Below are 26804 nucleotides of genomic sequence, written 5' to 3' on the forward strand. Positions count from 1 at the left end.
ACCCACAACAGAATTAAATTTGAAATTGATAAAAATAGATATTTAGAATATTCCCAAATATCTGGAAATTAAGCAAGACATTTCCAAATAACCTATGGGTAAAAGAAATCAAAAGGGCAGTCAGAAAATGGTTTGAACTCAATGATAATGAAAACACAATATCAACTTTTGTATGACGTACTTAATACAGTGTGTAAAAGGGGGAATGTATAACTTTAAGTGCTTGTATTAGGAAAGAAAGGTCTAAAATCAGTTATCTGAGATTCCATCTTAAGTATTAGTAAAAAAAGAACAGATTAACCTGCTGTTATAGAAAGGAAATCAAGAGCAGAAACCAGTGAAACAAGAAACAACTAAGAAAAATAAAACAAAAATTAGCTCTTTGAAAATATTAAACAAGTTGGTAAATGCCTAATAAAGAAAAAAGATAAAACACATTTTATTAATATCAGAAATGAACAAAGAGACATCACAGACATTAAAAGATAACCTTACACCAGTAAATCTGACAACTAGACGAAATGGGGAAATTCTTAGACAAAAGTTATCAAAACTGATACAAGAAATAAAAAATCTGAGTAGCTGCATGTCTATTTTAAAAACTGAATTTATCAAGAGAATAAGACAAGACACAAACTAAGAGAAAATATTTGCAAAAGATATATTTGATAAAGGTCTGTTATCCATAACATACCAAGAACTCTTAAAACTCAACAATAAGAAAATGAACAACCTGATGAAAAAATGAGCAAGAGACCCGAAAGGATACTTCACTAAAGAAGACATGGACATGGCAGGCAAGCATATGAAAAGATGCTCTACATCACATCATTAGGGAATTAATGGAAATTAAAACAACAATGAGATGCTACTACACACCTGTCAGAATGGCCAAAATCCAAAACACTGACAACACCAAATGCTGATGAGGATGTGGAGCAACAAAAACCATCATTCATTGCTGACAGGAACTCAAAATGATGCAGCCAATGATGAGTATGCACTTTTTTCTTTTTTTTTTCTTTGTTTTTTTTTTTTGAGATGGAGTCTCACTCTGTTGCCCAGGCTAGAACACAGTGGCACAATCTTGGCTCACTGCAACCTCCACCTCCCAGGTTCAAGCAGTTCTCCTGCCTCAACCTCCTGAGTAGCTGGGATTGCAGGCATGCACCACCACGCCTGGCTAATTTTTGTATTTTTAGTAGAGATGGGGTTTCACCATGCTGGTCAGGCTGGTCTCGAACTCCTGACCTTGTGATCCACCTGCCTCAGTCTCCCAAAGTGCTGGGATTACAGGCGTGAGCCACCGTGCCCGGCCTCTTTTATTTATTTACTTATTTATTTTGAGACTGAGTCTCACTCTACCGCCCAGGATGGAGTGCAGTGGCACGATCTCAGCTCATTGCAGCCTCTGCCTCCCAGGTTCAAACAATTCTCCTGCCTCAGCCTTCCAAGTAATTGGAACTACAGGCACATGCCACCGCACACCAAGCTAATTTTTTTTTTTTTTTTTCAGTAGAGACGGGGTTTCACCATGTTGCCCAAGCTGGTCTCAAACTCCTGACCTCAAGTGATCCGCCTGCCTCGGTCTCCTAAGAGATGGGTTTACAGGCATGAGCCACCGCGCCTAGCCTGCATATGCATATTAATAAGGTAGTTTCTCACAAAACTAAATATACCATCTGATCCAGCAATCACTCCCCTTGGTATTTACCCAGATGAACTGAAAATTTACGTCCACCATAAATCTGCACGTGGATGTTTACAGCAGCTTTATTCAAAATTGCTCAAATTTGGAAGCAATCAAGACATCCTTCAGTAGATGAATGGATGAATGAACTATGGCACATCCAGACAATGGAATATGATTCAGCACAAAAAAGAAATGAGCTATCAAGCCATGAAAAGACATGGAGGAAACTTAAGAGCACATTGCTAAGTGAAAGAAGCCAAAGTGAAAAGGATACATACATACTATGATTCCAGCTACAAGGTTTTCTGGAAAAGGCAAAACTATGGAGACAGTAAAAAGAGCAGTGGACACCAGTGGCTGGTGGGGTGGGGGTGGGAGGTGAATAGGCAGAACACAAGAGAACTTTTAGGGCAGTGAAACTATTCTGTTTGATGCTATAATGGTAGACACGTGTCACTTCAAAACTCACAGAATGTACAACACCAAGAGTGAACTCTAATGTTAACTATGGACTCTGGATGACAATGATGTGTCAGTGTAGATTCACCAATTGTAACGAACACAACTGTGGTGGTGTTGACAGCAGAGGTGGCTTACTGGGGGGCAACAGTGAGATATATGGGAACCTTCTGTACTTTGGGCTCAATTTTTCCCTGAAACTAAAACTGCTCTAAAAAATAAAGGCTATTTAATAGAAAAAAACAAATTGATTATGTAACTTAAAACCTTCCTACAAAGAAAAATCCAGGCCTAGATGGCTTTACTGGCGGTTTTTCTTTTTAACCAAGTCTGAACTAGATAGCTTTACTAGTTAATTTTATCAAACATTTTAAGAAAAAAATAATGTTAATCTCATACAAACTTTTAGAAAACACAGGAGAATGAGGCTGAACACAATGGCTCATGCCTGTAATCCAAGCACTTTGGGAGACTGAGGCAGGTGGATCACTTGAGGTCAGCAGTTTGTGACCAGCCTGGCCAACATCGTGAAACCCCGTCTCTACTAAAAATACAAAAACCAGCCAGGCGTGCTGGCACGTGCCTGTAATCCCAGCTACTCAGGAGGCTGAGGCAGGAGAATCACTTGAATCCAGGAGGCAGAGGTTGCAGTGACCCGAGATCACGCCACCGCACTCCAGCTTGGGCAACAGAGCAACACTCCGTCTCAAAAAAAAAAAAAAAAAAAAAAAAAGGCTGGGCACAGTGGCTCACACCTGTAATCCCAGCACTTTGGGAGGCTCAGGACGGTAGATCACTTGAGTTTAGGAGTTCAAGACCAGCCTGGTCAACATGGTGAAACCCCATTGCTACTAAAAATAACAACAACAAAATAATTAGCCAGGTGTGGTGGTACACACCTGTAATCCCAGCTACTCAAGAGGCAGAGGCAAGAGAATGGCTTGAACCCAGAAGGGGAGGTTGCAGTGAGCAAAGATCACACCACTGCATTCTAACCCAGGTGACAGAGCAAGACTCTGTCTCAAAAATAAAAATTAAAAAAAAGAAAGAAACATTTCCCAATTTGTTCAATGTAGCTAGCATAACTCTGAAGTGAAAGCCTCCCCACAAAGGCTTTATAAGAAAAGATCAACATCCTGCACAAATATAGACCAAAAACCTTCAACAAGATATTAACAAATCAAATCCAGCAATAAATTTTAAAAGTCTAATATATCACGTATATTTAGGTCTCTACTCCTAGAACGCAAAATTGGTTTGGTATTTTAAAAACTGATCAATTTTAAATCATTTTAACAGAATGAGAAAATCATATAACTTTATCACATCAATAAATACAGAAATATTCTCGATACCAAGACCTGACAACAATAGTACAAAAACAAAACTACAGAATACTATCCCCCACGAATGTAAACATAAAATTCCTTATCGAAATATCACCCAACAATTCAACAATAATGATCCAGGCTCAGTGGCTCACACCTGTAGTCCCAACACTTTGGGAGGCCAAGGTGGAAGGATTGCTTGAGGCCAGGAGTTTGAAACCAGCCTGGGAAACATAGTGAGACCTTATTTCTACCAAAAAAAAGAAAAAAAAAAACCAGGTGTGGTGGTGCGTACCAGTAATCTCAGCTACTTGGGAGGTTGAGGCAGGAGGGGAGCTTGGGCCCATGAGTCAGTAGATGGAGTGAGCTATGATCACACCACTGCACTCCAGCCTGGGCAACAAAGCAAGACACTATCTCTAAAAATAAAAATCAAAAACAAAACAATAAACATACAGAATTATACACCACACCCGGCCAGATGCGGTGGCTCACGCCTGTAATCCCAGCACTTTGGGAGGCCAAGGCGGGCGGATCCCGAGGTCAGGAGATCAAGACCATCCTAGCTAATATGGTGAAACCCCATCCCTACTAAAAATACAAAAAATTAGCCAGGCATGGTAGCATGCACCTGTAGTCCCAGCTACTCTAGAGGCTGAGGCAGGAGAATGGTGTGAACCCAGAAGGCGGACCTTGCAGTGAGCCACGATCACGTACTGTACTCCAGTCTGGGCGACAGAGCGAAACTCTGTCTCAAAAAAAAAAAAGAATGATATACCACACCTAGGTGGAGTTTATTCCAAGGATGCAATGCTGACTCAATATCAGAAAGCCAATCAATATAATCTACCGTATCAACAGGGTAAATAAGAAAAACACATGTTCATAGCAACCGACACAGAAAATGCATCTGACAAAATTCAACACCCATTCATTCTTTTTAAAAAAGTCTCCCAGAAAAACGGGAATAGAGAGGAACTTCATTAATCTGGTAAAGGCATCTAAAAAGCCCCTACAGCTAACATTATATTAAATGGTGAAAGACTGAATGCTTTCCCTTTAAGAACATGAACAAAGCAAGGATATCCACTCTCACTCAACACAGCTCTAGAAGTTCTTGCAATAACGCAAGAAACAGACTAAAAAAAAAAAAAAAGCATACGGTTTAGAAAGGAAAAAACAAAACTGTCACCATTTGCAGATGACATAACTGTCTATGTAGAAATTCCCCATAATCTACAAAAAGTCTTAGAACAAGTGAGTTCAGCAAGATTGTAGGATACAAGATAAACATACAAAAGTTAATCTTATTTCAATATATTGGCAATGAACACATGGGCAATGAAATTTAAAATACAATACCATTTACAATTGCTCAAAAAATAAAGGACTAGGTGTAAATCTAAAAAACAAAGGGTACATGATTTGTATACTGAAAATATGCAACACTGAGGAAAAAATCAAAATGCTAAATGTAACAGATATAACATGTTCATGGATTAAAAGACTCAACATAAAGTATGTAAATTCTCCCCAAATTGGTATAAAGGATCAATGCCGTTCTTATTAAAATCCCAGCAAGATTTGTAGACACAGATAAAGTTATTCTAAAATTTACATGGAAAGGCAAAGAAACTAAAATAGCTAAATCACTTGTTTTGTTTTGTTTTTTTTGCGACGGAGTCTCACTCTGTCGCCCAGGCTGGAATGCAGTGGCACAATCTTGACTCACTCCAGCCTCCACCTCCCGGGTTCAAGCAATTTTCTGCTTCACCCTGCTGAGTAGCTGGCATTACAGGCGCCCGCCACCACGCCCAGCTAATTTTTGTATTTTTAGTAGAGAAGGGATTTCACCATCTTGGCCAGGCTGGTCTTGAACTCCTGACCCGTGATCCACCCACCTCAGCCTCCCAAAGTGCTGGGATTACAGGATTACCACACCCGGGTGCTAAATCAATTTTTTAAAAGAAAGTGGGAACAATCAGTCTACCTGATTTCAAGACTTACACAATTATAATAATCAAGATTATGTAGTATTGGCAGAGGGACAGACATGTAAATCGATAAAATAGAAGGCAGAACACAAAAACAGACTTACAAAAATATGCCCAACTGATTTTTGACAAAGTGCAAAAACAATTCAATGCAGGCAGCATAGTTTTTACAACAATAGCGCTGGAGCAAATGGAAATCCATCAGCAAAAAAATGAACCTCAAACTAAGTTTCAAACTTTATACAAAAATTTACTCAAAATGGATCATGAACTTAAATGTAAAACATCAAACTAAAACTTTTATAAAAAACATAAGAGAAACCCTCAAGATCTAGGGCTAGGCAAAGAGTTCTTAGACTTGACACCAAAAGCTCAATGCATAAAAAAGAAAGCTGATCAACTAGACATCTTGAAAATTAAAAATTTTTATTCCACAAAAGACAGGTTACAGACTGGGAGAAAATACTTGTAAATCACCTATCTGACAATGACAAAAGAGAGTAGTATCTAAGATATATATACTTTTCAAAATGGCTAAAATATAGTGATAACACCAAGTGCTAGTAAGAATGTGGAAAAAATGGATCACTCGTACATTGCTAGTCCAAATATTGAATAGTACAGCCACTCTGGAAAACATCCTGGGAGGTTATTAAAAAAACTAAACATGCAATAATCAGCCAGGTATGGTGGCACACACCTGTAATCCCAGCTACTTGAGGGGCTAAGGCATGAGAATCGCTTGAACCTGGGAGGTGGAAGTTGCAGTAAGCCATGATCGCACCACTGCACTCTAGCCTGAGCAAGAGACTGTCTCAAAAAAAAAAAAAAAAAAAAAAAACAACCCCAAGGCTGGGTGCGGTGGCTCACGCCTGTAATCTCAGCACTTTGGGAGGCCAAGATGGGTGGATTACAAGGTCAGGAGATCGAGACAATCCTGGCTAACATGGTGAAACCCTGTCTCTACTAAACATACAAAAAAATTAGCCGGGCATGGTAGCGGGTGCCTGTAGTCCCAATTACTCGAGAGGCTGAGGCAGGACAATGGCGTGAACCCAGGAGGCGGAGCTTGCAGTGAGCCAAGATGGCGCCACTGCACCCCAGCCTGGGCGACAAAGACTCCGCCTCAAAAAAGAAAACAACCCAAAAAACTAAACATGCAACTACAATATGATCCAGCAGTTGCACTCCTGGTCATTTATCCCAGAGAAAGGAAGACCTAGGTTCACACAAAAACCTGTACACGGGCTGGGCGTGGTGGCTCATGCCTGTAATCCCAGTACTTTGGGAGGCTGAGGCAGGTGGATCACCTGAGGCCGCGAGTTTGATACCACCCTGACCAACATGGAGAAACCCCGTCTCTACTAAAAACACAAAATCAGCCGGGCATGGTGGCACATGCCTATAATCCCAGCTACTTGGGAGGCTGAGGCAGGAGAATCGCTTGAACCCAGGAGGCAGAGGTTGTGGTGAGCTGAGATCACACCATTGCACTCCATTCTGGGCAACAAGAGCGAAACTCCGTCTCAAAAATTAAAAAAAAAAAAACCCTGTACACAAGTGTTCAGATCACACTTACTCAAAAAAGCTACAAACTGGAAACAACCCAGATGACCTCAATGCGTGAATAAACAAACAGTAACATCCATACCACGGGGCAAAAAGTAAAAATGCCAACCCCAAAAGGTTGTGCTCTGTATGATTCCATTTGTGTAACATTCTTGAAATAACAAAGCTATAAAAATGGAGAACAGGGCCGGGCATGGTGGCTGATGCCTGTAATCCCAGCACTTTGGGAGGCTGAGGAGAGTGGATCACCTGAGGTCAGGAGTTCAAAACCAACCTGGCGAACATGGCAAAGCCCCATCTCTACCAAAAATACAAAAATTAGCCGGGCTTGGTGGCGAGCGCCTATAGTCCCAGCTACTCGGGAGGCTGAGGCAGGAGAATCACTTGAACCTGGGAGGCACAAGTCGCAGTGAGGTCATGACAATGTACTCCAGCCTGGGCAACAGAGTGGCAACATGAGGGACTCTTGTAGTAATGGAACTATTTCACATTTTGACCATATCAATGTCAGTATTCTAGTAGTGATACTGTATTATAGTTTTGCAAGATGTTACCAACAGGGAAAACTGGGTAGGGCATAAGGAATCTCTCTGTATTATTTCTTACAATGGCATGTGAATCTACAACTATCTCAGAAGTTTAATTAAAAAAAAAATCAATGCCTTCCATCACATTAACAAAATAAGTGATGAAATCATGTATAATCATATCAATAAATGCAGAAAGATAATTGGACAAAATTTAACAATCATTTACTATATTTAAAAAGGGGCGGGAAAGCTGGCATCTATGAAACAATTGCAGCTAACATCATACTTAATGGTGAAATAGGCCAGGCATGGTGGCTCACACCTGTAATCTCAGCACTTTCAGAGGCTGAGGCAGGAAGATCACTGAGCTCAGGAGTGTATGTTTATATCTAAATGTCTTGGCTCTTTGTGAAAATGGTTCTAAAAAATACAGTATTCTTAAGCATACTCTATGCAAAATCCTATATAAGATATGAAACCTAACACTTCCCCATTCACACAAGGAAGTCAGGAAATAGCTAGCAGATAAATATAAATACACATGTTAAGCACAAAGTGAAACACTGGGTCAATGTTTTTACATTAAAAAAAAAAAAACCAGCACTTGAAGCTGTTTCAAATACTAATTTCAGACATAAAGGGGCAAAAAAGGATATAAAGCAACCCTCTGGTAAAAGAGTATATCCCGACTGAGTGTGGTGGCTCACGTTTGTAATTCCAGCAGTTTGGGATGACGAGGCAGGTGGATCACATGAGGTCACCAGTTCGAGACCGGCCTGACCAACATGATGAAACCCCGTATCTACTAAAAATACAAAATTGGCTGGGCGCAGTGGCTCACGCCTGTAATCCCAGCACTTTAGAGGGCTGAGGCGGGCAGATCACAAGGTCAGGAGTTCGAGACCAGCCTGACCAAAGAGGTGAAACCCCGTCTCTACTAAAAATACAAAAAATAGCCAACTGTGGTGGCGTGTACCTGTAATCCCAGCTACTCAGGAGGCTGAAGCAGGAGAATTGCTTGAACTCGGGAGGCGGAGGATGCAGTGGGCTGAGATCGTGCCATTGCACTCCAGCCTGGGCAACAAGAATGAGACTCAGTCTCAAAAAAAAAAATTAGCTGGGCATGGTGGCGCATTCCTGTAATCCCAGCTACTTGGGAGGCTGAGGCAGGGGAATCACTTGAAATTGGGAGGCGAAGGTTGCAGTGAGCTGAGATCATGCCATTGCACTCCAGCCTGGGCAACAAGAACGAGACTCCATCTCAAAAAAAATAAAATAGGCCAGGCGCGGTAGCTCATGCCTATAATTCCAGCACTTTCGGAGGCCGAGTTGGGTGGATCACCTGAGGTGAGGAATTCGAGACCAGCCTGGCCAACATGGTGAAACCCCATTTCTACTAAAAATACAAAAATTAGCCAGGTGTGGTGGTAGGTGCCTGTAATCCCAGCTACTCAGGAGGCTGAGGTGGGAAAACCACTTGAACCCAAGAGATGGAGGATACAGTGAGTCAAAATTGCGCCACTGCACTCCAGCCTGGGTAACAAGAGCAAGACTTTGTCTCAAAATAAATAAATAAATGAAGGGAAAAGGGCAAAAAAGCATATAAAGCACTCCTCTGGGCCAGCTGCAGTGGCTCATGCCTATAATTCCAGTGCTTTCAGAGGCTGAGGTGGGTGGATCACGAGGTCAGGAGTTTGAGACCAGCCTGGCTGACATGGTGAAACCCCATCTCTACTAAAAATACAAAAATTAGCCAGTCATGGTGGCATGCACCTGTAATCCCAGCTACTCGGGAGGCTGAGGCAGGAGAACCGCTTGAACCCAAGAGGTGGAGGCTGCAGTGAGCTGAGACCACACCACTGCACTCCAGCCAGGGCAACAGAGCAAGACTCCGTCTAGAAAAAAATAAAAAATAAATAAAATAAAGCACTCCTGGCTGGGCGTGGTAGCTCACAGTTTTAATTCCAGGAGTTGGGGAAGCCAAGGCAGGAGGATCACCTGAGTCCAGGAGTTCAAGACCAGCCTGGGCAACACAGCAAGACCCTGTCTCAAAAAAAAAAAAAAGGTATGCCCCTTCAGAAACACGAAGTCTGAAAGAGTCCAGCTCTAGGGATTAATCAAACTCTAGATAGTTCTCTAGTGATCTAACCGAGCAAATATCATAAAACTATGCAGACAGAACAAAAGATTAAAAGAACAATAAATTAGCTGGCTCATCCAAGGCTTTTTTTTTGTTACATTATATTATATAACGAGACGGAGCCTTGCTCTGTCACCCAGGCTGGAGTGCAGTGGCACAATCTTGGCTCACTGCAACTTCCGCCTCCCAGGTTCAAGCGATTCTCCTGCCTCAGCCTCCTGAGTAGCTGGAACTATAGGCGCCCGCCACCACGCCCAGGTAATTTTTGTATTTTTAGTAGAGATAGGGTTTTGCCATGTTGGCCAGACTGGTCTCGGACCCCTGACCTCAGGTGATCTGTTCACTTCAGCCTCCGTGCTGGGATTACAGGCATGAGCCACTGTGCCTGGCCCTTGGGTAAATTTTCAATGCAACACAATTTCAACAATAATGATGATGGTAAAAAGGCACAAAATACACATATTTTAGACTTTTTTCCCTTCCTGATCAACCTTTGTCTAATGTCACAAAAGCATGAGTTTCCTTTCCTATCATTTATAATCCATCATAATTCTACTCAGATGCTTAGATGCAGAATAAAAAGCACCAGAAATTAACCAGATATGAAAAGGCTTTATTCTTTATTTAACATATATCTTTAAGACACTCATGTTGTACATTCAAGTTTATATTATGGTAATAGTAACTGAATAGAATTTTTAATACTTAGAAAATGTGGATACTCATTCATAAGTGCTCTTCTATGTAGTCAATATTAATAGAAACTTTTAAAAATGTAACCACTGAAAGTGTAACAAACTGCCCTTTCCTCAGAAACTTCCCTTGGTAAAATACATTAATGCATTATTCAAAACTCCTCAAACAGGTTTATTCTATAAAGAAAATTATGTTATTTACAGAAAACAGTAAATCTAAAACAAGTACAGTACCCATCAACTGTGTTCCTAATCAGACTAGGGAAGGGGCTCCATCAATTATAGAGCTAACACCTCCATGTCATAAGATGTACAGGAGATATAGGAGCTACAAGGAACCAATCTTGTTTTTTATTTTCTACTTTTCTATCAAGGTATAACATATACAGTAAGTCAGTCTACATATTTTAAGTGTACACCTCCACGAAATTTTACATATCAATTCACCCATGTGACCACCACTCAAAACAAGACAGACAATTTCCAACACCTCAAAAGGCTCCACTGTGTCCTCCTACAGGTAGTTATTATTCTGATATCTATCATGAAAGATTATTTGAGCCTAATTTTGAGCTTCATACAAACAGAATCATAAAGGTTCTCTTTTAGAGTGTTTGTCTTCTTTTGCTCAAAAGTACATCTGTGAGGCTAGGCACAGTGGCTCACACCTGTAATCCCAGCACTTTGGGAGGCCAGGGAGGGTGGATCACTTGAGGTCAAGAGTTCAAGACCAATCTAGCCAACAGGGCAAAACCCTGTCTCTACTAAAAATACAAAAAATGAGCTAGGCGTGGTGACACATGCCTGTAATCCCAGCTACTTAGGAGGCAGAGGCACGAGAATCACTTGAACTGGGGAGGCAGAGGTTGCAGTGAGCCAAGATCCTGCTGCCGCACTCCAGTATGGGCGACAGAGTGAGACGTCTCAAAAAAAAAAAAAAGGTACCTTTGTGAGATTCATCCCCATTGTTGCATGTATCAGAAGTGCGTTATTTTTCATGGCTGTGCTGCTTTCTGTAAGTATGCCTCAATCTATTTATCCATTCTACTGCTGATACACAGTTCGGTTATTTCTAGTTCTGACTTACTACGAGTAATATTCTTATACTGCATACAGTATATTTTTGCGATGGATAAATGCATCCATTTCTACTGGGCATATAACACAGGAAGTCGTATTATACTTATGACTTTATTAGGAACTGCCAAACAGTTTTCCAAAGTGGTTGTACCATTTTATATTACATCTACATTTACATAACCCACCATACGTCAGTTCCTTTTGCTCATCTTGCCAAAACTTGGTACTATGGTTCTCTTTAACTTATTCTGGTGGGGTGCAATGGTTTTGATATTTTCTTAAACATACTTCTTAAGTACTCTTGCTTCATTGATACTGTTTTTCTCCCAATAAATTATTCCTAAGATTGTAATGACTACTTAATTCAGAAATGTTGTGATTTACTATTCAGTCAAGAACTTGCTACCAAAGTTCATTTAGTCTTATTTGTCTTCCTTCTGCCTCCATTTCTTAAACACCTCCAGGTAAGAACACTTTAATTCATTTATCACTTTGTTCTTATACAAATAAACAAGTTGCCAATTACAAATCTAGCTACTTTGGAATATCCTTTATCTCATTAATACATTGCTACTTCTTGTGTAAGTTTGCTGACAGGATTTGACATACAATAAAAAAAAAAAATACAACTTCCCTGTAAAGCCTATTCGTGACAATAAATCCTTCAAACAATTCCACTTCTAAAAAGAATTCTTCTGTATAGTATTCAACAATGTTAAATATTTCAAAAAAATGCAATGTTGGTGCAGCTAGCTAACCAACACTTACTTTGCCACCTTGTTATTAAAATCTATCGTAACAATCTGTGTAGCTAGGAAGGGAGCCACAAATGTCACATAATCAGGATTTTCCATATTACTTTTAATCATGGGATTATTTTGCTCAAATGCTGAACCATCAGGATTTCCAGACTACTGAATGCCAGATAAGTAATGGGAGTTTATCATTACTCTGATAAGCCTTTGGATAACAAAGTCAGGTAGTGCTAAACGCTCTTCCATCTATTATATTACTGAGGCAGCTGCCCAAATGATCTATAAATTACAAATAAACAAGTTGCCAATTACAAATCTAGCTACTTCATCTCTGTGCCACATCAGACAACTCACAGCATTCAGATCCAACGAACAACCCTTGGTCTGCTAAGAACAATTATAATTAACAGCTGTGGATGAGTGAGTGTTAGTTATAGATTTCTGAAAAACTAGGAATTGTTCCACACAACAGGAAAGGTGTTTGTTGACAATCAAAATCTTGGGAATGGCAGAGATCTTAAAAGAAAATATGCAACCAAGCATGATGGCTCAGGCCCTACATCCCAGCACTTAGGGAGGCTGAGGCAACAGGATCACTTGAGGCCAGGAGTTTCAGAGCAGCGTGGGCAACATAGCAAGACTGTTTCCACCTCCATCCCCACCTCGCCTCAGAAAAAGAAATCCAGCACAATCCTAGTACTAAACCCATATCTTCCATAAAAGGCAGCATGGTGAAAAGAGAATAAAATTCTGAAATCACGTTGGGTGTGGTGGCTCACGCCTCAGGTGGTTGCAATCCTAGCACTTTGGGAGGCCAAGGAGGGCTGACCGCTTGAGCCTAGGAGTTCAAAGCCAGCCTGGGCAACATGGCAAAAACCCTGTCTCTAGAAAAAAATACAAAAAATTAGTCAGAAGTGGTAAGAAGCGGAGGTTGCAGTGAGCCAAGACTGCACCACTGCACTCTAGCCTGGGTGGCAGAGCAAGACCCTGTCTCAAAAAAAAAAAAAAAGAAAGAAAAAGAAAAAAGTGAAATCAGATATCACAGACCTTGGTTCACTTTTTTTTTTTGAGACTGTTGCCCAGGTTCGAGTGCAGTGGCGTGATCCTGGCTCACTGCAACCTCTGCCTCCCAGGTTCAAGCAATTCTGCTGCCTCAGCCTCCCAAGTAGCTAGACTACAGGCGCCCACCACCACGCCCGGCTAATTTTTTGTATTTTTAGTAGAGATGGGGTTTCACCGTGTTAGCCAGGATGGTCTCGATCTCCTGACCTCATGATCCGCCCGCCTCAGCCTCCCAAAGTGCTGGGATTACAGGCGTGAGCCACCGCACCCTGGCCGCCCCGGTTCACTTCTGTACTTCCTTACTAACCAGCACTACGACCTGGGCAAATTACCTAATCTGAGTCTCAACTGCCTCATCTGTAGGGAATTATGCCAATTATACCCTTATCTCATAGAACCACTATATGAATTATTTTAAGATTAAGATACCATATGGATTATTTTAAGATTAAATGAGATAATCCATATAGTGTCTACCACATTAAAAAAATTAGTTCAAATGTCTCCTTTTGCCAGAAAGAATACCGCTCACAGCTGAGATCCGGCCACTGCACTCCAGCCTGGGCGACAGAGCGAGACTCCGTCTCAAAAAAAAAAAAAGAATACCGCTCACATAGGGAACTTAAGTTACGGCCCTGGAAAATTACACTGTGAGGGCCACCTCACTTCTCACCCAAACAAAATGACAAAAATACATGAATTCCCTCTACAACATCTTGGAAATCAAGTCCTGGTCTTTAAACTGGAATACACATATCCCTAGGGGGTACATAAAGATATGCAAGCAAGGGAATTGATTTCCACACTACTCTCATAATCCTGATGTGTGGATAACTAGATGATCAATTTTAAATTTTCAAGCATAAAATTTATTACTTTAGGATGGGTAGGAAAACTACAGCCCTAAGCCAGAGCTGGTCTGCTACCAATAAAGTTTTATTGGAACACAACTACACACAAATACTTGTGTATCATCTACGGCTGTTTTCTGTTTTTTGGGGGGGTTTTTTGAGATGCAGTCTTGCGATATCACCCAGGCTGGAGTGCAGTGGAGCGATCTCGGCTCACTGCAACCTCCACCTCCCAGGTTCAAGCGATTCTCCTGCCTCAGCCTCCCAAGTAGCTGGGACTACAGGTGCCTGCCACCACTCCCAGCTAACTTTTGTATCTTTAGTAGAGACTGGGTCTGGCCTCAGCCTCCCGAATAGCTGGGACTACAGGCGCCCACCACCACACCTGGCTTTTTTTTTTTTTTTTTTTTTTTGAGATGAAGTCTCACTCTGTCAACCAGACTGGAGTGCAGTGGCATGATCTCAGCTCACTGCAAGCTCCGCCTCCCAGGTGCACGCTATTCTCCTGCCTCAGCCTCCCGAGTAGCTGGTACTACAGGCACCTGCCACCACGCCTGGCTAATTTTTTTTTGTATTTTTTAGTAGAGACGGGGTTTCCCCGTGTTAGCCAGGATGGTCTCGATCTCCTGACCCCGAGATCCACCTGCCTTGGCCTCCCAAAGCGCTGGGATTACAGGCGTGAGCCACTGCGCCCAGCCACATATTGTCTATGGCTGTTTTCTCACTACAGTGATAGTTAAGCAGTAATCACAGAAACCACTTGGTTCATAAAGCCTTTCATCTGGCCGTTCGCAGCAAGTTGACTTTTGCTTTAGGATAAAATTCTGTGGGAAAAGTGGAATGGATACAAGTTCAAAAAGAAAAAGGAAAAATACGTAATAGACAAACTCCCAAAATGATAAAAATGACCAAAACTAACTCAACTAACTGTATTACGAAATTGAATTAGTAAAATCCTCCCAGAGAGAAAAACCCAGGGCCATAGGACTTCACTGGTAAATTCTATGAAACATGTAAGAAATAATACCAATCCTACACAAACTCTTTCAGAAAACAGAGGAGGAAGGAACACTTCTCAATTCATTTTATGAGGTCATAATTACTCTGCTACTAAGGCCAAAGATGACATAAAAAAAAGGAAACCTCAGACCAAAATCCATCATGAACATAGTCACAAAAATTCTTAACAAAATGTTAGCAAACTGAATCCATTTACATGTAAAAAGTAGTAGATACATGACTAAGTGGGGTTCATTTCACAAATGCAAGATGGGCTTAAAGTCTGAAAATCAAGTAATGTAACAAGCTATGTTATATATTTCTTAGTCTGTTTCAAAAGTTTAGTTGTATGTTTTTAAAACATCAAATTGATATTGTATTTAGGTAATTTTATATTTATTTTTAAGAAGTCAATATTTACTTGTCAGAAATTACATCCTAAACTATTTAAAATTAAATACTTACACTATTTAAATCTACGATGAAAAGTTTCAGGTGCCAACTTAGAAGTATATAAGATCTAACAGATTCCCCAGTCTTTCAGACATTCTCAAGAAGAAGTTTTAAGACCAATGACCCGGCCTATACCTGAAAGTCTGAAATGACAAGGAGAAAAACAATCACTCATGCTAAAGCACCACCACCATATCTTCAGACTTTTGACTTCTGCCCATAAATTTACTCTTAGCACATCTAGATCCAAACCTAATATTCCAGGTACAAGCCTACCAGTGATGCAACCTTTCTCATTCTACATTTTGTATTTTCCTAATACAATATACTAATGCAGGTCACATCAGTTCTTCTCACAGCCTTCTTAACCACACCACTGACTGGTGATTAAAACACCAAATCTTTTTATTACAGGAACTCCTGTGAGGTTACATCTCCACCCTCCCCCAATAGGTATAGTTGATTTTTTTTTTGGACCCAAGCACAATTTCTCAACATTTATACAAGCTTCTTCCATTTCATTAAACAGCACTGAGTAAATATATTGAGATCTTTTCCCATTCTGGCAACCATCAACCAAATGACTCTTTACTTCATAAAGGCACCAAATCCAATAAGCAAACCTTCTAGATAAGGTTTCAAATACATGAATTGTATAAAGTGATGAAACCCCAGTTCAGATCACCAGAATTCCAGCTGCAAGTAGTGCTCACAAATCAAATCTCCATACACAGATGCTCAAACTCATGACTCCATCTAATTCTACCACAATCTGGCAAATTCCTCCATCTCACCCACTCGGTTATCATAAGACTTAGTAAGACCAGGCACAGTGGCTCACACCTGTAATCCCAGCACTTTGGGAGGCTGAGGTGGGTGGATCACCTGAGGTCATGAGTTCGAGACCAGCCTGGCCAACATGGTGAAACCCCATCTCTACTAAAAATACAAAAATTAGCCAGGCGTGGTGGCGCATGCCTGTAATCCCAGGTACTTGGAAGGCTGAGGCAGGAGAATCGCTTGAACCTAGGAGGCGGAAGTTACAGTAAGCAGAGATTGCGCCACTGTACTCTGTCCAACCTGGGCAATGGAATGAGACTCCATCTCAAAAAAAAAAAAGACTTCATAAATGCCTTGCTAAAATTCTGACACACTATCATTATGGTCACTATACTCCTTTGAGACACAATTTGGATGTCCTGTCCTGCTGTTCTGGCTGAATTTAGGAGAACTCTAGTAAGCCCTTCTCTGAATAAGAAAAGAAAAATGAGGCCGGGCACGGTGGCTCAAGCCTGTAATCTCAGCACTTTGGGAGGCCGAGACGGGTGGATCACGAGGTCAGGAGATCAAGACCATCCTGGCTAACAGGGTGAAACTCCGTCTCTATTAAAAAATACAAAAAAACTAGCCGGGCAAGGTGGCGGGTGCCTGTAGTCCAGCTACTTGGGAGGCTGAGGCAAGAGAATGGTGTAAACCCGGGAGGCCGAGCTTGCAGTGAGCTGAGAGTCGGCCACTGCATCCCAGCCTGGGCGACAGAGCGAGACTCCGTCTCAAAAAAAAAAAAAAAAAAAACCAAAAAAAAAAAGAAAGAAAAATGATACATCTTCCCTTTTGTATTAATTACAGAATCTCACAAATGGCAAAGATTTTAAGCATTTTCTAATGTTGTTTTTCTTAGAGACAGAGTCTTGCTATATTGCCCAGGCTGGCCTTAAGCAATCCTCCCACCACTGCACTCGGCCCTAGTCTAGTATTTTTCTTCTCTTTTCTTTTTTTGAGACAGAGTTTAGCTCTTGTTGCCCAGGCTGGAGTGCAATAGCACTATCTTGGCTCACTGCAACCTCTGCCTCCTGGATTCAAGAGTTTCTCCTGCCTCAGTCTCCCAAGTAGCTGGGATTACAGGTACCCACCATCACACTCAGCTAAGTTTTATATTTTTAGTAGACAGGGTTTCACCATGTTGGCCAGACTGGTCTCCAACTCCTGACCTCAGGTGATCCACCCGCCTCAGTCTCCCAAAGTGCTGGGATTACTGGCGTGAGCCACAGTGCCCGCCCTTAATATTTTTCAAACTATACCTCACGACCTATTAGGGCTCAGACACAATTTAGTGCGTTGCAACCAATTTTTTTTTAGAATGCATCTTCTGTAGAAAGGGTAAGTAAACTTTTCATTGGTGGGTGGGGCTGTGTGTGTGTGTGTGTAGACACTGAGTGTGCAGGGGCACAATGAGTAATGTCATGATGTAAAATATATCTAACTGCAGGTCACAGGTCAAAAATTTTGAGACACTTTTCTAGCCCCATAACCCTATGCCAAGGAAGCTCTACCAAGAATTTGGTAATAAACAAAAAGTCATGTTTTTACAACCATTTTTACATCATACAGAGAAACCAGCTAAGCGGATTTTGTGCTCAGTACACCTAACCTGCCATTCATTAAAAAAAAAAAAAAGATTAGGATCCATCTGGGTGTCCAGTTGAAATACTAAACTGCTTGGAGACAGCCATTTCTGTTTTGGTGGGGTGAAGACCTCTATTTGAGACAGCAGACTAAAATCGGTTTGGTCTGTGGCTAGGGAAGAAAAGAAAAACCATTCTGGGTCGTGAGTTCCTTATCTGTAACCAGAGGAGAAGATTGTTGGCTTGGTCAATTGATTTTCAACTAATATCCCAATTGCAGAGTTAGGCGAAGCAATTGCTATTGGGAGATTAACTGAAAATCAATTGACCAAGCCAACAAGGGCTATGCCTCCCACAAACCAAAACACTTCAACCACTCAACAAATCAAGTATTGATAAATACAATCAATATCACACAAAGCGTACTGATAAGAACCACAGACTTGCACCAAAGGCAGAAATGAATCCAGGGATAACTTCCTGGGATTCAGAAGATGTGACCTGGTAAGTATAAATTTCTCAGGCATCCTCTTTTTCTACCCTCCAGTTCACCTCTGTCCTCAAGCTATTAGTCATGGATGTGGCACTGGCGTTCTTCTCTGCCACCATATCTCATTATGCAAAGGGAAACTGAGGCATGAAGAAATGAGTGAGCCAATGAACTACAGCAGCCACCAACAAGGCTGGACTAAGGGCCCAAGCAGCTAATGCCTCACGCCTCACACAATCCCGGTACTATTTAGAATCCTGCAGTCCTCAGCCTTCCACCTCAAACCAAACTCCTGGGGCCGCCCATAGTACCTGGCCCCCTGCGAACCCGATGAAGCCCCCAGCTCTTGCCTGCCTTCCTCTATAAAGGTCTATGAGGCCTGGAACTCCGAAGCCTAAAGCAAGCCCGGCATCCCCCTCCCACGAGCGTCCACACACCAGCAGCCTCTTCCCTTCGCTCCCACCTCCGCCCCGACGGGCCTGGAGCTCCTCCGCACACCACACCAAGCCGACCACGCAATACCAGAGGACCCACAGAAGAACTCTTTCCACGCCCACCCCTACAGCTTCGGCCGTCACCGCCGCCGCCGCCGCCGCCGGAAGCGCCCCCACGTCTCCACGCCACCGCCGTGAGGTCACTTCCGGCGCGACACCTTGGAATCCAGGGCAAGCAACTGAGGGGCGTGGCGCCCGGGAAATTTAAGAGGTTGGAAGAACGTCCCTTCGGCCTTACAGAATTGCGCTTGGGTAGCCATTTTGCTTTCCACGCTTACTTACGTCCTATGCCATCTTGGCTGAAATCGGGGCTCTACCCACGACTCCCCGGCCTCGATGCCCGGGCCCCGTGTTGCAGGCTCGATGCAAAGCGCCCGCTTCCCCTCCTGTTCCCCCAGCGCCAATCGCAGAGCTGGAGCGGAGGACTTTCAGGGAGGCCCCCTCCGTGCTATACCGCAGCTGTGGGACTCAATAAGTGGGACAACCCCCTGATGGATTAAAGAAAACAAGATATTCCTGCCGTGGTCGATCTTCAAAGCGTTATCAGCTTCAGCCCATTTGGGGCTTAGAATAGCCAGTCCATGCTTGACTGCTCTCCTTTCCCCCATATTCAGTACACGGGAAAGTACTGCTCTTCTACCCTTGGCATTTTAGAGTCTTGATTTGTGGGGAGAGGGGAAAGCATGTGTTTGGGGCCAAGACAGTGTAATGAGGAATATGGGGAATATTGCACAGCCTTGAAGCCTGACACCTGGTTTGGGAACCACTACTTGGGCGAGTGGCATAGAGTAGGGTAGCAGTTCCAAACCTAGCTCTACAAAATCAGTTGAAGAACTTTGTAAAATTTCCACTTTCTAGGGGACTACTTCGCCTTCCCCATCCATCACCAGAGATTCCCTAGGTCAGAAGGGGTCTTTGTCTTTTACTGTTATTAACGAACACTTCTAGAGCAGTTTTTGGTTCAGGGCAAAATTGAACAGAAAGAGAGTTCCCATATATCCCCTGTACACATAGGCACACACACACACAACTTGTCCCCTTATGGACATCTTGTGCTACAGTGGTACATTTGGTAACAATTGATGACCCACTTTGACACATCATTATCACGCAGAGTCCATAGTTTACAATAGCATTTTCTCTCGGTGTTGCACATTCTATGGGTTTTGACAAATATATAGTGACGTGTATCCACCATTATGGTATCATCCACGATAGTTTCACTGCTCTGAAAATCCTCTGTCCTCTGCCTATTCATCCTTCTCAGTCCCCTGACCACTGGCAACCGCTGCTCCTTTTACTGTCTCCATAGTTTTGCCTTTTCCAGAATCGCATATAGTTGGAATCATACAGTATGTAGCCTTTTCACATCGGCTTCTTTCACTTAGTAATATGCTTTTAAAGTTCTTCCATGTCTTTTCATGGCTTGATAGCTCATTTCTTTTATGTGCTGAATAATAATATTCCATCGTCTAGATGTGCTGCGACTTATCCATTCACCTGCTGAAAGACATCTTGGTGGCTTCCAAGTTTGGGCAATTATGAAGAAAGCCCCTTTACATCATGTGCAGATTTTTGTGTAGACATGAGTTTTCAGTTCATCTGAGTAAATCCCAAGGAGTGCAACTGCTGCATTGGATGGTATATTTAGTTTTGTGAGAAACTACCAAACCGTTTTTCAAAGTGGCTGCATCATTTTTTGCATTCCCACCGGCAGTGAATGATGGTTTCTGAGCTCCACATCCTTGTCTGTGCTCCACATCCTTGTCAGCATTTTGTGGTGTCAGTATTTTGGATTTTGGCCGTTCAAATAAGTGTGTAGTAGTATCTTATTGTTTTACATGCAATGCCCTAATGACATAATATTGAACATCTTTTCATATACTTACTTGCCATGTGTATATCTTCTTTGATGAAGTGTTTGTTCAGGTATTTTGCCCATTTTTACATTGTGTTATTTTCCTGTTGTGATTTAAGAGTTCTAGGTATATTGTAGATAACAGTCCTTTATCAGATATGTCTTTTATAATATTTTCTCCTAGTCTGTGGCTTGTCTTCTTGTTCTTTTGAAGAGCAGAAGTTTTAAATTTTAATGAAGTCCAGCTTATGAATTATATTTTTCACAGATTATGCTATTGATATTGCCCTAAAAAGTCATTGCCATTCCCAAGATCAGTTAAGTTTTCTCCTATGTTGTCTTCCAGGAGTTTTATAGTGTTCATTTTCAATTTAGGTCTACAATCCATGTAGAAGGTGCAATGTCTTTGTCTAGATAATTTTTTTTTTTTTTGAGAGTCTCACTCTGTCTCAGAGACTGGAGTACAGTGGCACAATCCCAGCTCACTGCAACGTCTGTCTCCTGGGTTCAAGCGGTTCTCCTATCTCAGCCTCCCGAGAAGCTGGGATTACAGGCACCCGCCACCATGGCTGGCTAATTTTTGTATTTTTAGTAGAGACAGGGTTTCACTGTATTGGCCAGGCTGGTCTCAAACTCCTGACCTCAAGTGATCCACCCGCCTCGGCCTTCCAAAGTGCTGGAATTACAGGCATGAGCTACCACGCCCGACCTGATACATTTCTTATGTGTGTGAAAGTTCAGTTATTCAGCATAATTTGTTGAAAAACCTATCTTTGTTCCATTGTATTGCTTTAACTCCTCTGTCAAAGATCAGTTGGCTATATTTATGAGTCTACTTCTGGATTGTTTATTCTTTCACCAGTATCACGTTGTTGTTATTACTGTAGTTTATAGTAAGTCTTGAATTTGGCTAGTATCAGTCCCCCAACTTTGTTCTCCTTTAATAGTGAGTTGGCTCTTCTGGGTCTTTTGTCTCTCCATATCAATTCTACAATCAGTTTGTCGACATCCACAAAAATAACATGCTGATACTTGGATTGGGATTGCGTTGAATCTATAGATCAGGTTTGGAAGAACAGACATTTTAACTGTATTGTCTTCCTATCTGTGAACATGAAACATTTCTCAATTTATATAATTCTTTGATATCTTTGATCAGAGTTTTGTACTATTACTCATATAGCTCTTGTATATGTTTTGTTGTGTAGATTCATACCCTGATAACCTTTTTTTTTTTTTTTTTTTTTTTTTTTTGAGACAGTTTCACTCTTGTTCCCCAAGCTGGAGTGCAATGGCACAATCTTGGCTCACCGCAACCTCTGCCTCCTGGGTTCAAGCAATTCTCCTGCCTCAGCCTCCCGAGTACCTGGGATTACAGACATGCACCACCACACCCAGCTAATTTTGTATTTTTAGTAGAGATGGGGTTTCTCCATGTTGGTCAGGCTGGTCTTGAACTCCCGACCTCAGGTGACCTGCCTGCCTCAGCCTCCCAAAGTGCTGGGATTACAGGTGTGAGCCACCATGCCCAACCTACTTTTTGTTTCTCAAATCTGCTCTTTCTGAAGTTAGTATACCTACTCCTGCTTTCTTTTGATTAGTGTTATCTATGATATATCCTTCTCCATCACTTTACTTTTAGTCTATATATGTCTTTATATTTAAAATGTGTTTCTTGTAGACAACATATAGTTGGGTCTTGTTTTTCATTCATACTGAGAACTTCTGTCTTTTGATTGGTCTATTTAGACCACTGATGCTTAAAGTGATTAATGATCTAGTTGAATTAATGTCTACTATATTTGTTACTGTTTTCTCTTTTTTTGTTGTTCTTGTTTGTTTGTTTGTTTTTTGAGACACAGTTTTGCTCTGTTGCCAAGGCTGGAGTGCAATGGCATGTTCTCAGCTCACAGCAACCTCTACCTCCTGAATTCAAGCGATTCTCCTGCCTCAGCCTCCCAAGTAGCTGAGATTACGTGCTCATGCCACCAAACCTGGCTAATTTTTGTATTTTTAGTAGAAATAGGGTTTCACCATATTGGCCAGGGTGGTCTTGAACTCCTGACCTCAAGTGATCCACCAGTCTTGGCCTCCCAAAGTCCTGGGATTACAGGTGTGAGCCACCACACTTGGCCTTTTTTTTTTTTTTTTTTTTTTTTTGAGTTGGAGTCTCACTCTGTCACCCAGGCTAGAGTACAATGGTATGATTGTGGCTCACTGCAGCCTTAAAATCGTGGGCTTAAGCGATCCTCCCACTTCCCAAGTAGTGGTACTATATGTGCCCACCTCCACACTTGGCTAAACTTTTTTTTTTTTTGAGACAGAGTCTTGCTCTGTCACCCAGGCTAGAGTGCAGTGATGCCATCTCTATGGAGTGGAACCCCATCTCACTGCAAGCTCTGCCTCCCAGTTTCATGCCAGGCTCCTGCCTCAGCCCCCAGAGTAGCTGGGGACTACAGGCACCCACCACCATGCCCGGCTAATTTTTTTATATTTTTAGTAGAGACAGGGTTTCACCGTGTTAGCCAGGATGGTCTCGATCTCCTGACCTCGTTATCTGCCCGCCTCGGCCTCCCAAAGTGCTGGGATTACAGGCGTGAGCCACTGCGCCCTGCCTGCTAAGCTTTTTTATTTGTTTGTTTGTTTTGTAGTGACAGAGTCTCACTATGTTGTCCAGGCTGCTCTTCAATTCTTGGTGTTAAGTGATCCTCCTGCCTCAGCCTCCGAAAGTATTGGAATTGAGGTGTGAGCCATGGCACCTGGCCTTGTTACTATTTTCTATTTGTTACCCTTATTTTTTATCTATATTTGTTTTCTACACATTTTCTGCCTTTGGGGTGTGTGTGTATGTGTGTGTGTGTGTGTGTGTGTGTGTGTGTGTGTGTGTGTGTGATGGAGTCTTGCTCTTGTCCCCCAGGCTGGAGTGCAGTGGTGCCGTCTTGGCTCACTGCAACCTCTGCCTCCCTGGTTCAAGCGATTCTCCTGCCTCAGCCTCCCAAGTAGCTGGGACTATAGGAATGCGCCACCACACCCGGCTAATTTTTGTGTTTTTCATAGAGATGGGGATTCACCATGTTGGCCAGGCTGATCTTGAACTCCTGACCTCAGGTGGTCCACCTGCCTTAGCCTCCCAAATTGCTGGGATTACAGGTGTGAGCCACCACACCCGGACACCTTTTGGGGTTTTAATTGAGAATTTTATATGATTCTCTTTTCTCACCTTTATTAACATACCAGTTATTCTTTTGTCTTTGTTTTGTTTTGTTTTAGTGGTTGCCCAAGAATTTACAAATATGCAATTTACATTTTCAAATAATCCAATTGCACTTTCAAATAACACTATACTACCTCATGGACATTGCAAGTACCTTATAATAACAAAATATTCCTAATTCTTCCATCTCGTCCCTGCTATCATTGTTGTCATTCTTTCCACTTATACACAAGCGTATATATTAACTTTACCAGGGTTTCTTAGTTTTCTCTTCACCTTAGGTGGGACAGGATGGCTAAAGAGGCTAAAGTTTGGTATTTTTCTTTCCCCAGCAGGGTTAGGCTTTAATAAAACCTCAGTAGATTAGGCTCCTACCACTTCAGGCCTTTCTTCCAGAGACTCTGATTCACCTAGTCTAGGGTACAAGCCAGGGATATGTATTTTTAAAAGCTCTTCAGATTACCTGGGTGTGGGGGCTCACACCTGTAGTCCCAGCTACTTGGGGGGCTGAGGCAGGAGGATAACTTTAGCCCAGGAGGCAGAGGTTGCAGTGAGGCGAGATCGTGCCACTGCACTCCAGCCTGGGCAACAGAGTAAGACACTGTCTTAAAAAAAAAAAAAAAAAAGAAAAAGAAAAAGAAAAAAAAAGAGCTAGCTCCTCAGAGAATTCAGATGCTTGTTGCCAGAAGCAGAAGACCACACTTTTGGAGCTGCACCAAACTCTTTGCTTAACATTACAAGGGAAAACATCATATCGCCACCATTCCCTCCCGAAGACTCTCAACACCACCCCATGCCTCATTCACACATGAAAATCTGGAGGTTCATTGCTCCAATGTCTAATTTGATTCTTTTCTTCCCCACCTTTTTCCCTGGGCTCTCATCACTCCCACACTAATGCATATCTAGTTTTACACAAGAGGATGTTTTCGCAACAGAATCTAGAACTTGATGTGTTTGTTAATTATACAACAAATTCAAATTAAAGATCAACATCATACAGAATTAGGGACACATGGGTCATGCTATAACATTTTCCAGATACCTTGTCTTTTCTACAGTCACCAGCAATAGTGTATTAAAACTGAATACAAGTTGGGACAAGAAATATACATCACATGCCTGGAACATCTTGTCATATAAGACAGCAAAGAAACCATCACACTACAAGATTTTCATTAAAAGAACTTGGACATCAACTTGAAGAGGCCTTCACTGGTCAAAAGTAGGACAATTTGAGCATAAATAAGGGCAATAGAAATGGATCAAATATATTTAAATCTGTGTGCCACTAATGATAATTTCTTTTCTTTTCTTTTCTTTTTTTTTTTGAGATGGAGTCTCACTCTATTGTCCAGGCTGGAGTGCAGTGGCGAGATCTCGGCTCACTGCAACCTCCGCCTTCCAGGTTCAAGCAATTCTCTTGTCTCAGCCTCTCTCCCAAGTAGCTGCCTGCCTCAGCCTCCCAGAGTGCTGGAATTACAGTCATAAGCCACCACACCACACCCAGCCTGTTTTTTGTTTTTTGTTTTTTTTAGATGGAGTTTTGCTCTTGTTGCCCAGGCTGGAGTGCAATGGTGCAATCTCAGCTCACTGCAACCTCCGCCTCCTGGGTTTAAGCGATTCTCCTGCCTCAGCCTACCAAGTAGCTGGGATTATGGTATTGCGCCACCATGCCAGCTAATTTTGTATTTTTAGTAGAGACAGGGTTTCTCCATGTTGTTCAGGCTGATCTTGAACTCCCGACCTCAGGTGATCTACTCGCCTCGGCCTCCCAAAGTGCTGGAATTACAGATGTGAGCCACTGCACCTGATAATTTCAAGAAACTTAACTGGAAACATATACTTAACCATATACCCAACAATCCCAACTTAACCATATACCCCAATCCAAATAATCCTAGTTGTTTATTCAAGTGAAATTAAAACCGATGTTCACATAAAAACCTATACGTGAATGTATATAGCAGCTTTATTAATAATTACCAAAAATTGGAAACAACGTAAATATCCCACAATTGGGGAGTGGATAATCTGTAATACATCCATACAATGGCACTAAAAATGAAAAAATTATGAATGTATACAACAACATGGATAATTTCAAATGCATTACACTAAATGAAAGACAATATACTGTATATTTCTATTTATTTTCGTGGTTTTTTGTTTTTGTTTTTGTTTTTTTGAGATGGAGTCTCACTCTTGTTCCCCAGGATGGAGTACAATGGCACAATCTCGTCTCACTGCAACATCCACCTCCCAGCTTCAATCAATTATCCTGCCTAGGCCTCCTGAGTAGCTGGGACTACAGGCACCCGCCACCACACCCGGTTAATTTTTTGTATTTTTGGTAGAGACGGGGTTTCACCATGATGGCCAGGGTGGGCTCGAACTCCTGACCTCAGGTGATCCACCTGCCTCAGCCTCCCAAAATGCTGGGATTATAGGCGTGAGCCACCACGCCCAGCCGAGTCTCACAGTCTTGTCCAGGCTGCAGTGCAGTGGCTGGATCTCGGCTTGCTGCAACCTCTGCCTCCCAGGTTCAAGCGATTCTCCCACCTCAACCTCCCAAGTCGCTGGGACTACAGGCACACGCCATCACGCCTGGCTAATTTTTGTATTTTTTGGTAGAGACGAGCTTACTTACAGTTACTTGGGAGGCTGAGATGGGGGAATCACTTGAACCTGGAAGGCAGAGGTTGCAGTGAACCGAGATTATGCCACTGCACTCCAGC

The 26804-nt window shown here is 42.1% G+C and overlaps 1 protein-coding gene across 4 annotated transcripts in view; it reads right to left on the reverse strand.

The window, feature by feature from the left end:
• The window catches only part of EDC3 (enhancer of mRNA decapping 3), a 61334-nt gene extending 42222 nt beyond the window's left edge, over window positions 1–19112 (reverse strand). The window contains exons 1-2 of one of the 4 annotated variants that reach the window (XM_008015878.3): window positions 18964–19105; window positions 15621–15751 (exon numbers count right to left, since the gene is read on the reverse strand). The gene's annotated coding sequence lies outside the window, so the exon portion shown is untranslated. Of the gene's footprint in view, window positions 1–15620; window positions 15752–18937 lie in introns of all 4 variants that reach the window. The other 3 variants (XM_008015879.3, XM_008015876.3, XM_008015880.3) reach the window with 3 other exon arrangements.
• Between the last annotated feature and the right edge of the window lie 7692 nt (window positions 19113–26804).

This window comes from Chlorocebus sabaeus, chromosome 26 (assembly GCF_047675955.1).
Source record: "Chlorocebus sabaeus isolate Y175 chromosome 26, mChlSab1.0.hap1, whole genome shotgun sequence".
NCBI lineage: Eukaryota > Metazoa > Chordata > Mammalia > Primates > Cercopithecidae > Chlorocebus > Chlorocebus sabaeus.